General features: G+C 36.3%; 1 protein-coding gene across 2 annotated transcripts in view; it reads left to right on the forward strand.

Moving 5' to 3' along the window:
* The window catches only part of LOC138712964 (cilia- and flagella-associated protein 251-like), a 121939-nt gene that overhangs the window by 77489 nt on the left and 28087 nt on the right, over positions 1 to 16363 (forward strand). The window lies entirely within an intron of this gene.

Genomic DNA, 16363 nt, shown 5'->3' on the forward strand with positions numbered 1-16363 from the left:
CACCTAATAGTCTACTTCCACTTCATGCAGAACAAAATAAACGGAAATTTCACATTTAATATGTTAAATCGCTGAAATTTCTAACATGATCTTTAAAATATGATAAACGTGCAGTTATTTGCATTAATGCTAAAAATTTGCATTTATATAATATAGTGTGTTAATTATGTATGGAATATTGCTAATAACTCTTTGTACAGGGTGATTCAGACCACCCGTAACAGTCACTTATTTCGGAAACTAGTGCATTAAAATTTTCGAGAAAAAAATATTTATTACTAAACCACATGTGACCTTTCACTTGAGCTTAATTTCATCATTCAGCTCTAACAGGAAGTAGGGTCAGTGGCGTATCACTTTAAAATTTCAAATGGAAGTATGGGTCAAATAAGATACCATTTAATAGAGCTCTTCAAAACAAACAACTTTCATAGGAAACGTTTTTATTAATTCCTATTCTTTCAATGAGAAAACGTACGAAAAGGCAATGGGTGATTCGAACCACACGTAAGTCAATTATTTCGGAATCTAGTGCATTAAAATTATTAATTAATATTAATAACTGAACCACATATGAACTTTCACTTGAGCTTGATATCATTAATCAGCTCTAAGAGGAAGTAGGGACAGTGGCGTATCACTTTAAAATTTCAAATGGGAATCGGGGTCAAATAAGGTACCATTTGATAGAACTCTTCAAAACAAACAACGTTCATAGGAAACGTTTTTACCAATCCCTTCTCTTTCAATGAGAAAACGTACAAAGAGATAATGTCATCAATATTGAGAAATGTTAAAAGACGAAAATGTAAACAAGGCAATTAATTTTGACATTTTACTGAAAAACTGGACAATTGCATTAATTTTTATAAATGTTCAAACTGTCTGCCGTTCTAAGCAGCACGCACCCGTACTCTTCTTCTAACACTGTCAGTGACTCGTAACACTTCGGCGTGGTCAAGTGACTGGCAGGTCTCCCGGATTCACTGTTTTATGTCATCTCTTATTGTGGGACAGTCTTGATAAACGATGTTTTTAACCGTCCCCAAGAATAGAAATCCAAAGGATTAAAGTCAGGAGACAATGCTGGCCATGCCACAGAACCGCATCTCCCAATCCTTCGCCCAGCGATGAGCTCATTGGCTGTATCACGTGCCACCAGAGAAATGAGCTAGGCAACCATCCTGCTGAAGCCACATTACTACTTGTGTTTCCAGTGATACGTCCTCCAAAAGTTGGTTGAGGATGTTCTTCAGGAAGTCAGCATACATGACACTATTCAGAGCACCTTCAAAGAAATAAGGTCCAATAGTTCAGTGTCCGAAGATGCCACACCAGACATTGACACTCCACCTATGCTGGTTGTCCACTTCTCTCAGCCAGAGAGAACTGACTTAAGACCATTAGTGACGATTATTGATATTGACATCTCCATTCCTCTTGCATGTCGCTTCATCTGTGCAAATAATACAGCGATGAAACCGACGGATTTTACCTGAAAATTAATTCTGTTTTTGGGGACGGTTAAAAAACATCGTCAATCAAGATTGTCCCACAATAAGAGATGACATAAAACAGTGAATCCGGGAGACCTGCCAGTCACTTGACCACGCCGAAGTGTTACGAGTCACTGACAGTGTTAGAAGAAGAGTACGGGTGTGTGCTGCTCAGAACGGCAGACAGTTTGAACATTTATAAAAATTAATGGAATTGTCCAGTCTTTCACCAAAATGTCAACATTAATTGCCTTATTTACATTTTCGTCTTTTAACGTTTCTCAATATTGATGACATTATCTCTTTGTTCGTTTTCTCATTGAAAGAGTAAGAATTGGTAAAAACGTTTCCTATGAAAGTTGTTTGTTTTGAAGAGCTCTATCAAATGGTACCTTATTTGACCCCGACTCCCATTTGAAATTTTAAAGTGATACGCCACTGACCCTACTTCCTGTTAGAACTGATTAATGAAATCAAACTCAAGTGAGAGTTCACATGTGGTTCGGTTATAAATATTTTTTTTTCTCGAAAATTTTAATGCACTAGTTTCCGAAATAAATGACTTACGTGTGTTCCGAATCACCCATTGCCTTTTCGTACGTTTTCTCATTGAAAGAATAGGAATTAATAAAAACGTTTCCTATGGAAGTTGTTTTTAAGAACTCTATGAAATGGTACCCTATTTGACCTCGACTCCCATTTGAAATTTTGAAGTGACACGCCACTGACCCTACTTCCTGTTAGAGCTGATTGACGAATTAAGCCCAAGTGAAAGTTCACATGTGGTTTAGTAATAAATATTTTTCTCGAAAATTTTAATGCACTAGTTTCCGAAATAAATTACTGTTACGGGTGGTCTGAATCACCCTGTATATTCATTTTGTGAAAAAATACAAAAAACAGAAGTTGGAGATATCTAACTAAAACTTATGGCTGTGGTCTCACAAAATATTGATTCAAGTACAGGGTGTGCCAAAAAAATAACGTTAAATTTTACACATTTGAAATCTCCATTCAATTTTACATACAAATAGAAGTTCGACTCAGCATAAATGATGAATAATCGCTTGTAAATGTTACGGTTCTTTCAAATGCCTTGATAATGTAACACAAAATAAAAATAAATGTGTTAATTCATATGGAGTACTCACAAAACAAACAAAAAAAAAACATACGAGCAACTGTTTCAGAGAATGTTTAAGATTATAACAAATGTTCAAAATGAGAAGCATACCTCTCGTTGATTTCTCTTTCTGCCACCGTAACCAACCATCATTAGGATTCCTATCCTTTCTCTTTCGCAAAGCATTGCCATTATGAACAGTTTTAAACTCAGGAATGAAAAGGACTCACTGTTGATTTATGTTATTGTATACTATACATAGCATGGCTTGCCTAAGTGGTGTACAAATTGAAAATGGGTCACAGTCCTGCCATCCATCCGCAGTATAGCTACGAATTGGATACACACATATTTTCGGATTTTACAACCCGAAACGAAAAGGAAGCAGGTGAAGAAATAGCCAGTTGATAGTATAACCAAAGCCACTGTTTCTGGCGAGTGAAATAAGTAATGGGAACGTTGAGAGCGAGTATCTTATCTTTGCCGCAGTCAGTGGGCGAGAAAACTGATAAACTGTGATTGGCAAATTGCTAACGTGATTTCTGTTTAGGAGGTAGTAGCTACCTACCACTCTCAGCCGAAGTGGCAACAGATATCACTGACTGGACTTGCCTTTGCCGTAGTCAGTGGACAATAAGACTGACAACTGTGATTGGAGATTGCTGACGTGATGTGTATTAGGGTGGTACCGTTCTCAGCTGCACTGGCAACAAATTAATGCTCACTGGCTGGATTTTTATTCAAACACACGCGCCATAAACGCTGGCGCTGGCATATTTATTAGTGGAATCCGGATGTTTAGGCATTTATAACAGTTAAAATAGGCAGGCCAGAAAGGCAATAAAAACGCAAAAAAGGCACAAAAAATTTGGAAAAGGCATTACTATAAATTTTAAAAAGGTATAATATATTTTAGCAATAAATTTACATTACATCAATATAACTCACATATTTACTTCGTAGTTAACATACATTGACTTATAAAATACTTTTTCTTCGTGATTAACTGTCTTTTCACAAACATTACATAACAAAACTGTTCCATTGGTTAAAAACACATGGGCACCAGATTCACTAATGTAAGCATGAAGTTTACTTTTCAATGGTTTACTGAATTTTAGCATTCTAGCTAACCGATCTTATACCTTCCGTCATCCGACAATAACTGACTGTTCCTCACTCAAATTTCTTTCTCCTACAATAATAAACACGTGTAGCACAAAATTGTAACAAGAAGATTTGAAAATATGAACATAAACAATTTTATTGAAAATTTAATACTACGTGACAACTTCTATGAGAACGACCTTAATATTTAAAATTACGAAGCTGATTGTTGGTAACAATATTATAGTTCTATCTGTGGATTGTCGATTATTATTCACTATTACACCAATAGCATTAAAGCACGATTATTAGCAGATTAAGCACCGAAATAAATTACTTTTATTTACTATTGTTAGTAAAGTTAGTCATTGTTTCAAATATTTAAATTTCACACACATTACATTACAATTAATTATAAAATTGCAAATAAACAAGAAATATTGCTCTAAAATGACGAAAAAAGGCATTTATTATTGAATTAGTAAGAAACACATTAAAAAGGCAAAATAGGCAAAATAAAAATTGGCTCTAACACTTTGATTTACCCCAAATCACATTTATATCTATGAAACTAATGATTCACTTTCATCCAGTAAAAAAAGGCATTTTGCCAAACATCCGGGCTCTAGTTATTAGTCTTTTCAAACAATATGGCAGAAAAAGACATGAAAGGAATTACAGACGGAATAAACTTGCTCAACAACGCTATTTAATTACAAATTTAGTAACATTTTTATGGATCGAATTCAGCTATATCGGTTAAAAGTCTTTCAGTTAATTTTGCTACAAAAACCTCAAAGGTAATAAAATTTCTTTATGTTGAGCTAGAAACCGTCTGTTAATTTAGCCAAAAAAATGGAGTGGTTTTTGGGTATTTTCACAGTGTCCTACATTTAAATATTGAAAATGTTTCGGGGCTACATATCGGCTCCATCATCACGGAAGGTACAGACTGGGAAATCTACCTGTTGGATTCGTTAACCAAGAACTATTCTCCACGACTGGGAGGATAAGTAGATTTTTCCTCGCCATATCTTCCCGGTTGATGGAACCGACATGTGGCTCCGAAATGTTGGATGTCTCTCATCTAGAATATTTCAAATACCCAAAAACCTCGCACCATGTTGATCACTATGAAAGTCCCACATCAGAACTCAGAACACATAGATCCCAAATGTGATAATTTTATGCTGGGTTATTAGAACGCCAAACATACACTTGAAATAATACAAAATATGAGTGCCCTACCCGGGATTCGAACCTGCGGCCATGTTTTCATCATTGATATTTTCAAGTTACGGATTGATTCTCTATCCGAAGGTCACATTCTCACAACACGTGATGACACGAGACTCTTCCACTTCCATTTTGGAAGCAATCCAATAAATGTATTATCTTACTTATCCAATCAGGCGCATGAGAAGGACGACTTGCGTCACTACTTTACACACTACTGTCACCGTGCATGATGCACGAGATCTTTCTTTCTGTTAAGTTGCACGAACTGGAGCGCCCAGTTCTTCATTTCAATATTGCTCAGAGTGGTGTACTGTTTCATGACACACGGCCAGTTTACAACAGAAAAAAATAGCCACGACAACGTTCTGAAATTCAACCGAGCCTTCCGTAAATACTCATTGCTAAGGACTTTTTTTTCAGAATTTTGCAGCGTTTTATTTAACGACGTTTTCAGCTGTATTAACGCCGAAATTCAACGGCCGACAACTTTTGCTCTCTATTATGACAGGATTCTATCGCTCTTTAAAATCTATTGTCCTGTAATTAAAATAATTAAAATTTAAGAAAATGTTTAAAAAAATTATACACAAATTAAAAAGAAACTTGTTCAAGGAAGATGAAATATTTTGCATCCTTAAATTGTATCCAATGGAAGTGAAGTAAAATTTGCCAGAACTACTGCGTGTTCAGTTCAAAGTGTGTCATGGCTCGCTGTATGCCGTAATGTGGCTAGCCGATGAGCCTAGAGAATTCAATCTTCCTACACTTCCGCAAAGGTGTATTACCTATGTGCCAGAGAAGTTGCCTACCAATTATGGCGTTCATTCTGAAGAGTACGTACCGATACGTACGGTAACACCTGTAGTGGCAGGAATGTGAACTGTTTGGAAACACGTACTGAGGTGAGCTTTTTTCTTACTGTCAGGATATGGGGAGAGGGTTATGACGATTACTTACGTATTTGTTGACATTAACTTCGACGGTCAACATGGACACGAAGCATTTGATTTGTGTTGTGGAATGTTGTCGTACGCAACCGATGATAACAAATACCCTGCGTACAACTTGCCCGCGCAAAACACAGTTCGAAAGAGATTATGGTAGCACACAGACCATGCAGACCGCCATCTGTTGCTACGACGTTTTATACCGTACACATTTTCAAGTTCAGATTGAACACCTTGAATAATAGGCAACTTCTCTGACATAAAAGCTGAAACTCGCTTCAAATCGCTGACTCACAACAGTGACGTCATGGCACACTTTGCAATGAACACCCAGTACATACCTAATTGCAGGGATAAGGAGCATAGTTTCAAATCGTATTATTCCAAGAAACAACTTTTTACAGGAATGGCGAAAAACTAAATTACTCGTAAACCGGACAAATAAAAAAAAATCATGTAACAATGCTTCAGGTGTATCTATAGGGACATCCAAAAATGAAATCATTTCCTATTCATGTTTCACGAAATTAAAGGGAAAGTTTTGCACATAATACGTTTTGACGCATACATGACGGATACGAGTAATATTGTGATAGTTCTTTTTTAGAATTTGTTACAATTTTACTGAGCGAGAGAAGGGCCGGTTTTGTGCAGAAACTTTTCCATGAACATTTCCTTAATACCTCAAAATTTTCTCGGGCTTCCAGCCAGGTCATAAGTTGGTGATCCACCAACGTTTCGAGAGTGTTCATCCTCCTCATCTTCAGGGATATTTAAAAACGTATTTTAAAAATATAACCCCCTAAAAGGGGCCCATTTTATGTTTTGATTGAACACTAAAAATTGGTATTCAATACTACAATTATTGCACTTTAAAATTATATAAATACGGAATTTCTACGATTTATAGAATCTTCAATATAACCATTTTCATAATACGTTGCACCCTAATTTACGGAAAAAGTAACATTTAATAAATGACTAAATAATTATGCCAGCCCGAAAAAATTACACATGGGTTATTTAATTTAATCAATAGAATACATAAAAAAAACTGGAGCAAATACTAAGTTGTCATGTTTCGTAGGTGTTCGATTTGACATGTAATGACTCCTATATAAAGGAAGAAGAGTTGAGTAAGAAATTAAATATATTTTGGCCATAAATTGAGATGGAACTCTAGTGAAGTGAATATGAAGAAACAGGAAGTTTATATAGGCTTATACTTATTTGTCTGGACACGTGAATTCTATCTGTGTAATTTCTAAGTATGGCAGAGGTGAAAATCGATAACATCACGGTAAAGGGAAGGAAAAGTGTTCCTTGAATTGAGTATAAGAGTTTTATGATAGGATATTTACACAACAGTCACGTCAGATAAATTCGTGTTGTGCTTAAAGGAAGCCTTGGGAATTTGAGTCAGAAATCTCTTGCGTGACATGTAAGGTGTATAAAATACTGCAGAGTGCAGAGGGAGAGAGAATATGCAAATTCGAGCTCCTGGTGCAATAGTATGGTGATCACATTGTTCTCATTGCCTTTGCGTTATCATGTATGCCTTCTTTCATCTCGATTATTCAGTCTTTACCCTTTCGCATGCTGATGCTATCGCAATTCTAAGAATTCTCTGCTCTCGTTAAGGTTCTCACCCTAATGCAGTATTGTCAGGTAACAGGATATATCATACACATCCGAGAAAAATATTACATCAATTCAAATGCCATGTTAATAATTGGGGTTCAGCAGATACTTTTTAAATTGCAATATCTTTAATTTCGAATACAGTACATCGTTTTCTTTCCTCCAAAATTCTTTCGGCATATGCATAATTGCGTATAGGCCCAACTTTCGTCATACATAATCACTGACATGTTGTACAAGCATGTTGAATTTCATTTCCATAATAATTCAAGGAATATTCAACAACCCAACGATAGTTCAGGTAGCAATTGTGCTATTTCTAGTTTTCACATAAATAGGCCTATTATCCAATAGATTTATCTATGTGTTGGATAACTAGCACTACACATTGTTCTGGGGCAACAAGCTAAGTGATTTATTGATTTTCCCAAAATAATATTAAGCTTTTCACAACATTTTTCATAACGTATTGTTCGTTCGAAAATCTGAAATATAAAAGGCGATGAAAAATGGATGAGCATTGTAATTTTCTTTTATACATTTTACACATTTTATTTATACTATCTATATCTATCTATTCTTTATTTTGTATTTTACATTTATATTTATATCTGTGTCTTGTATTTATATCTGTAGTTATGTTTTTTCATGTGTTATTTGTATTGATATTTGTATCTTGCACTAATTATATCTGTATTTGTTTCTATTTTCATGTTATTTTTTCCGTTTTTAATGTTATAAGCAATTATTTGCACTGTCTATTGAAATTTGGGTTTTGTCCTGTTACAGACAGGAAGTAAATAAATAAATAAACAAATAAATAAATAATCGCCTCGCTCACCCCTTAGCCATTGCTACGCTATGTGTAAGTGAGAGAGCAACTATCTTCTTCTCTTTCTAAAATTTTGTAACCCGATTACAATAGGGGTCAGCCTGCTGTTCTCTTGCAGTTTCTTTACTGAGTTTCTAGGTGAAGCTTGTGTATTTAATTTGCTAAAGAAAAAATCAGATTTCTGTGGTCTGTGAAAAAAATGAAATCTCCATTATGTCATACGCCTATGAGGATTTGAGAAGTAAACTCGGAGAAATGTTTGGATTTAAATTGAACGATCGTGGAGAAGTGTTGACAGAAAAAAAGAATCGTGTTTATTGATGTAGGAAGCATTGTTACTAAACGTAGAGCAGCACTCAATTCGGAGCATGTGAATGCACTCATATTATGTTTAAAATAATGGATGAAGCAGTATTAACTAGGTGAATGTTCATACTTTTTTAGTTTTTATTTGTCTCAAAAATCCCCGGACAATTGACACAATAAATTATAAGCCTACATAATAAATATGTTAGTAACTAAAATAGTATTGTTCTGTAATACAACGATACAGTATATACATATACAGGGTGATTCAAAACCTCTGCTACAAACTCTGAGAGGTGATAGATCTAACAATAAGGAAGCCTTTTTGTTAAACAACCTATGTCTTCTAACGCGTCGTTTCGAAGTTACCGTTGAAAATGTTTTTGCGCAGGCGTACGTCAATGTATACGAATGTGTGCATCCCTGTTTGTTAGTTTGTTTGTTTGTTTGTTTGTTTGTTTGTTTGTTTGTTGAGATGTTTGTAAGAGACGAGAAGGGTTGTTGTTGTTTGTTTACGTTTGATGTTCACTACCTTTTCCTTTCAGTTCAGTCTAATCATCAATTGAGAATGGATGTCTATACTTTTCCCGAGTTAGCCGACATGGTAACGTGTTATGGGGAGGCTCGCGGAAACGGAAGAAGGGCTCTCCACATGTACCCAGAACAGTTTCAAAACAAAGCTCACTCTCACCACACAATGTTTGCTCGACTTTATCAGCGCCTTCGTCCCCGGCGCATTGATGGAAGACCGCATAGATATCAATTTTCAATTGATGATTACAATAAACTGAAAGGAAAAGGTAGTGAACATTAAACGTAAACAAACAACAACCCTTCTCGTCTCTTACAAACATCTCAACAAACAAACAAACGCCGGCGCAAAAACATTTTCAACGGTAACTTGGAAACGACACGTTAGAAGACATAGGTTGTTTAACAAAAAGGCTTCCTTATTGTTAGATCTGTCACCCCTCAGAGTTTGTTGCAGAGGTTTTGAATCATCCTGTATACTACATTTTTTACTTATGCTTATCACCAAACACAAATTAAATTTAACAATAATTGTGTATTATAGTAATTAAAGCTTTTTTTTTCAAATCGAAAAGCTCGAATAATAATCTATCGATTATTTATTATGTATCGAATCCTCCCCTGAGCACGAGATCACTCTCTTTCAGGGGAATGCTAGAATTTTGTATATTTACAATTTAATTGTATTGTATTGCATTTTTCTGACAATAAACTTTACTTAATTTTGAAATTCCCAGGACTGTAGGTTGAATGAATGAATGAATGAATGTTAGCCATGATGTCCCATGTTGGGCACAGGCCTCCTGTGATGGGGTTAGAACCCCCTCGATAGGGATGGCTCAAGTGTACTAGCTTGGTGAGCCAATCCAGGCGAGCTTGTCGTGTATACTACTTTTGTGACAAGGTTAATAATCCTATTAGATTTTAACTAGTATCAGCACTCTGTTCTTTGTTCATTTTTTTTCTTGCACTACACACATTATACTGACACTGGCACTTTGACAAACACTAATTGCTATTTACACTATCTACCTGACACTTTCTCAACACTGACTTTACTATTTACAAAACTTGTCTTACACTTTCACTAATACTGACTTTACTATTTACAATATCTTAACCCTGATTACGTTATGTATTTACAATGGTCTTCCCTAGTTCTTTCCACAAAACTCTGTTCTTTGCTGTCCTCGACCACTGTTTCCCCGCCTCTTTGGTAAACGTCAGACCATCTGAGCCGTGGTCTCCCCTGTCCTCTCTTTCCGACGTAGGGGTCCCAAATCGTGACTGCATGGGTCCATCTTGTCTGGTATAGTCTCGCCATATGTCCCCCCCAAGTCCACTTCGTTGCCGTGGCTCGTTCTGCTGCGTCAGTAGTGTTCGTCAGTCTTTGTAGTGTTTCGTTTGTCATTCTGTCTGATTGAGTAAAAATAATCTACTAAATGTGTAGTGCATATTGCCAGAATAATTAAATCTCTGTTGGAGGAAGATAGAAAGGCAGGAACTGTAAGTTAAGAAGCAACATGATATTGTTTAAGTAAATCTATATCAAAATGTGAAATGACAAATGATGGAGCAGGAATTCTGAGTTCTGTTATATGTGTTGTCTTTATTATGCCTGGATAGAAATGTTATAAAGCAGGTAATCTGAGAGGAATATTTAACATTTAATGCTGTAGTAAGTCGTATTCCAAGAAACTTCAAAACCTTCAGCAAGATATTTAATTTCATAAACCCAAAAATAATAATTCGAAGTTGAATTATTTTTAAACAATGTTTCTATATCTGTCTTTTAATTTCAGTAAATTATCAAATCCACGAACAACGGTATTTTTCTTAGGAGAAGAAAGACAAAGCACCTTAATATAACAAAGCACAAAGTAATCATGCACTTCTCCCGCAGTCATGCGATACTTCTGAAGTGTCCAATGGAAGATTATAAACTTTAATAACAGTATACAGTTCTTCGAATTACATGATTCACATTCTTTCCTAATTGTCATAACTCAGTTAATAACGAACTTAAAAATATCAGGTCAAAGTATGCATGCGAGACGAATAGAGAAACACTTGATTTGACAGCTTAATGCCGAGTGGCTAATGCTTCATTACACTACTTTTCTCTATATTTTTCCCACTGAATTACAATGAGAGAGAAAATACAAATATTTGGAAAGGAATTATTGATTTATGTACCCAAGCTGTCAAAAGTTAGATAGGCCTATGTAAATAACAGACAAAAAAACATTTTGACGTAACAATATAGATTCGTTCGCATTAGCTATTATTTTGCAGTTTTAGGTGCCTGAAATAAGTTTACAATTTAATAAATTAGGCTCTGTTTTAGTAAAACTAGACATTTTAGGCACATATGGTCAAGGCTTTGAACCTATTTATTTCACTGAAGTTATACACTAAAATACACAAAACATGACACAAAAAGTACAGGCTATTTAGGAAATCTAGATAACTGTATATTATAAAAACACAACTGTAAAAATTTAATATACTGAAAAAATAATTATTATTATTATACTTTTAAGTTGTTGAAATTCCATGCTCATTATTTTCCATAATTATCTGCACAACACATCACCAGAATTTTTTCTAAATTCTCCAAAGTTAATCTTTGCCTTTTGTCAGTGAGAATCATTCTGAAAGCAGAAAAACTTCTTTCTACTGAAAAAGATGTGAGAGGAGCAAATTTTAAATTAGTTACAGTACAAACATCAATACCTACTGGAACATTTACATTTTCCCCCAATATCACTTTTGATACTTTTTCCAACATGAAAATCCAACATTCTAATTTAATACATTGTCCCACTTTTAACTTTTTTCTCAGTTTCACCCACAACACAATACATATTTACCTGCGCATACTTTCGTATTGCTAACTAACCGTTATACAACATTTTTGTTGAATTATATTTGACGAAAATATAACGTTACATCCATTGCTGCATTTCCTGGTAGTGTTAATCCACGAAAAACTGATCTTTAATATTGCTTACATGTGACTAAATAGTGAAATAACGAAACTTTACTTTGATTTAGGCATTTTAAGACGAATACTAACAAATTAGGCTCTAGCAATCATTTTAGGGCACTATCAAACTATGAATAGCTATCAATTTTCATTAAACGTAATTAAATATTAATCTTTTTTTTTCTTTTTTCTTAAAGGACCAAGAAAGGCATTTGCCCTAAAGTCCGATGTCTAATTGTAAGGTATTGAGGAAGGGCTTTGTTTTAACATACATGGCAGGACTACAGTGCCTTGAGTCAGCCCACTCCGAATTTCAGCCTCAGAAAACGAAGGTATAAAAATTAACAATGAAAAAAATCCATGCTTGATGCGGGACATGATGAATCCATAGATGTCTCAACCGTATAATACATCACAGGCATTATTTAACATCAGGCTTACATATTGTTTTACTTCCAATCATATCAAGCGTGTGACAAAAAATAAAACAATTAACAAATGTGGTGTCTTTCCATTTTATGTTCATCCTACAAAATCTTTGAGTAGCCCTACATAGTACAGATATATGTCAATATAACCTCAAATTTGTCTCTGGTTGAGGTTCTGGCTGATATGTAGCCTACTTCTATTATCATCTTACTTGATATAGCCTATATCAGAGGAAGAACAATTGTTTGTATGCATCTGAAGTCTGATTAGTATAATAATATGTAGCTAATCAGCGATGTATGCAATGGAGGAGGGAAGGAACTGGCCACCCTACCTCATTATCTCCTGGCCTAGTTGCCTTATAAGTGGTACCTTGTTGCTATCACTTGTGAGGTTCAGATCTGTCTTCGGACAGTTGACTAAAAAACAACCTCAAATTGAACGGAGTTACGCAATAATAGACCAACCAACAATTTGAAAAAATGAGATATTTGCACAAATCTGTTGATGGCAGGCTAATTTAACTAGGAAAAAAAATCAAGACTGCGATATCTGAATTTTGCTGCCATTTACAGTGTGTTCGCTTCCCCCTGCGGCCGGTCAGCAAGCGCGGGGCATTAGTGTATCAATCCTCAAGCTTATCCTACTCATTTATTGTTATCACTTGAGTACTAACCTTGTTACAAAAGATGCTGAAAGTGGTGTCCATCTGCATTGATGCATTCTTGACTGACTGCTCACGGAAACCACCACGCGTGACCTTGAGGCGTTTTTTAAAGCGCTTCAGTAAAGCAAACTGATTGTTGAAACAGAACGCAATTAGGTCAGCTGACTGCAAAATGATGGACATCTGTTGAGTGATTCTTAAGCACGGCTGGCTGCACGTTGGTAGCTATATTATTGCTGCTCCGCGTGCTTGCTGTTCATCGCCCGGCCGCAGGGGGAAGCGAACACACTGTATAAGCAAAAATTCGTTTATTGCATAAAATTCATTTATTTATTTTGCTTTGAAATATTGATTGAACTGCTGGTCTCTTATTAAAAATCGGTTAGCCTTTTTTGGTATTATTTGTGCTATTTTTTGTAATATCGGTAGTATAAATGTTATAATACTTCTTGCATAAAATGTTGTATAAAAAAACATATTTATTTCAATGGCCAATATATCGAAACAAGTTTTTGGCGCTTGGTCTCTTCTTGCGTAACTCCGTCCAATTAAAGATACTCATTACTAGATCCCGGATTTATGTGCATTACAAGCCAAAAATGACATCAACTATATTTTTGGTAGGCATGGTGTACATCATACTGTAGTTGAGAAAGCGTGGTTTACAACATAACGAAGTTTAAATCTTTCACTCTTCATCTAATGAGGGAAGTAGTCACCTATTGAACCTCGCGTCAAGTGCATTCAGTATTGCTAAGTTCTCAGAAAAATTTCTCCGTAGGCCTTAAATATGCCTCAAATCTAAAGAAAGTCCCTGCATTTTTAAATGATCCTAATAAGACGCATGACTTTTGTTCTTTAAAGTTTTATATCACGTGCTATGATGGAGTCAGGCGAAGCTCTTGCTTTTAACTAAGTGATAACTCATAGACTTAAAGTTTCTACCATGCTCAATAACATCGTACACAATTTTAAATTCTCCAGTATTTACTTTAACTCTATCATCCACTGTTTTCTTAACAAACACACTGCCAATTTAGGAACATTACTTATTTACTTACTTACAAATGGCTTTTAGAGAACACGGAGGTCCATTGCCGCCCTCACATAAGCCCGGCATCGATTCGTATCCTGAGCAATATTAATCAAGTCCTTAGTATCATATCCCACTTTCCTCAAATCCATTTTAATATTATTCTTCCAACTACGCCTCGGCCTCCCCAAAGATCTTTTTCCTTAAAGTCTCCCAACACTACACTGCAGTGGTCGCCAGCACTCGCTGAAATGTGCAAAGGGTAAGCGGTGCCGTCCCGTGTGCCCCCTCGTGCAGCAGAAAGAGATAGAGAGCATACCCGCTAGCAGCTACGAGTGCACCATGGTGCACTGCGTTTTCCGCGGGTAAGAGACGCTAGCCCCAGGGTGCTCTGTTCTGAAGACCCCTGCAGTCTATAGTCTATACGCACTTCTGGATTTACCCATTGGTGCTTCATACCCTTCCTATCTCAAATATCTGGATTTAACGCTCTTAATACTGTATCAGGTGAAGAATACAATGCGTTCAGTTTTGTGTTTTGTAACTTTCTCTATTCTCCTGTAACTTCATCCCTCATAGCTTCAAATATTTTCTAAGCACACTATTCCCGAACACCCTTAACCTCTGTTTTTCTCTCAAAGTGAGTCCAAGTTTCAAACCATACAGAACAGGTAATGAACTGTTTTATAAACTCTAACTTTGTTTTTTTTTAAAGGTTGACAAAAGTTTCTCAAGCGAATAATAGCAGGCATTTCCCATATTTATTATGCGTTTAATTTCCTCCCGAATGCCATTCACATTTGTTGCTGTTGCCCCAAGATACGAGGGTCACTCCAAAAGTAATGCACAACATTTTTATACATTTATTTTTCATTCTACACCTTTGCAATTTATGGAGGTCATAGATACATCCATTCCGCTTGTATTCAAATTTAAGTCGTTCCCGTGAGTGGCGCCATGATTCCACTCCTTCAAGATGGCTGCTGTACTTGACATTCGTCAGAAGCAACGTGCTGTTTTCGAGTTCCTGTGCTGTGAAAACGATACAGTCGAAAACATTCACAAGAGATTGAAAAAGGTGTATGGAGATGCAGCTGTCGATAGCAGTAGTTAACCGGTGGGCAAGCAGATTATCTGGTGAAAATAGGGCACGCCAATATTCGGGATGCTCCTCGCAGCGACAGTCTCTGCACTGCACGAAGTCCTGACAATGTGCAGCGCGTTAAAAATATGGTTGTGGCTGACAAACGCGTAACAGTGAAAGAACTGTCACTCCAAGTTAGAATAGGAGAAGCAAGTGTGTGCAGAATATTGAAACGGTTCGGGTTAAAAAAGGTTTGGGTCAGGTGGATTCCGAGGATGCTGACAGAAGCCCACAAAGAAACCCGAAAAACAGTGGGCAGCGAACTTTTGCACCAGTATGAGAATGGTGGAAAAGACTTTCCTGCAAGTATTGTGATAGAATATGAAGCATGGCGCCACCATTTTGAACCGGAGGCAGACAATGGAGTGGCATCATGCAAATTCATCTAAGAAAAATGAATTCAAAACTGCGCCTTTGGCAGGAAAAGTTATGGCTACTGTATTTTTCTATTCAGAAGGACTTTTGCTTGTGGACATCATGCCACATGGAACCACTATTAATTCTGATGCGTATGTGGCAACTCTCAAAAAACTTCAAGCTCGACTGAGTCGTGTTCGATCATATCGGGAGAAGCAGCATGTTCTGCTATTGCACGACAACGCACGGTCACATGTCAGTCACAAGACCATAGACCAGATGGATGGACAACACTGAAACAACACCTTACAGTCCTGATCTGGCACCATGCGATTACCATCTCTTTGGTAAACTGAAGGAATCCCTTCGCGGAACGAGGTTTGAAGATGAAGAGAATGTTGGTCCAGACTTTTACCGTGCAGATATACAGGCTCTCGTTCCAAGGTGGCGTAAGGCAGTTGAAAGGGACAGGGATTATGTGTAAAAGTGACATTTTGTTCCTTAAGGATGTATCTACATTCT

This window comes from Periplaneta americana, chromosome 14 (genome assembly GCF_040183065.1).
Source record: "Periplaneta americana isolate PAMFEO1 chromosome 14, P.americana_PAMFEO1_priV1, whole genome shotgun sequence".
NCBI lineage: Eukaryota > Metazoa > Arthropoda > Insecta > Blattodea > Blattidae > Periplaneta > Periplaneta americana.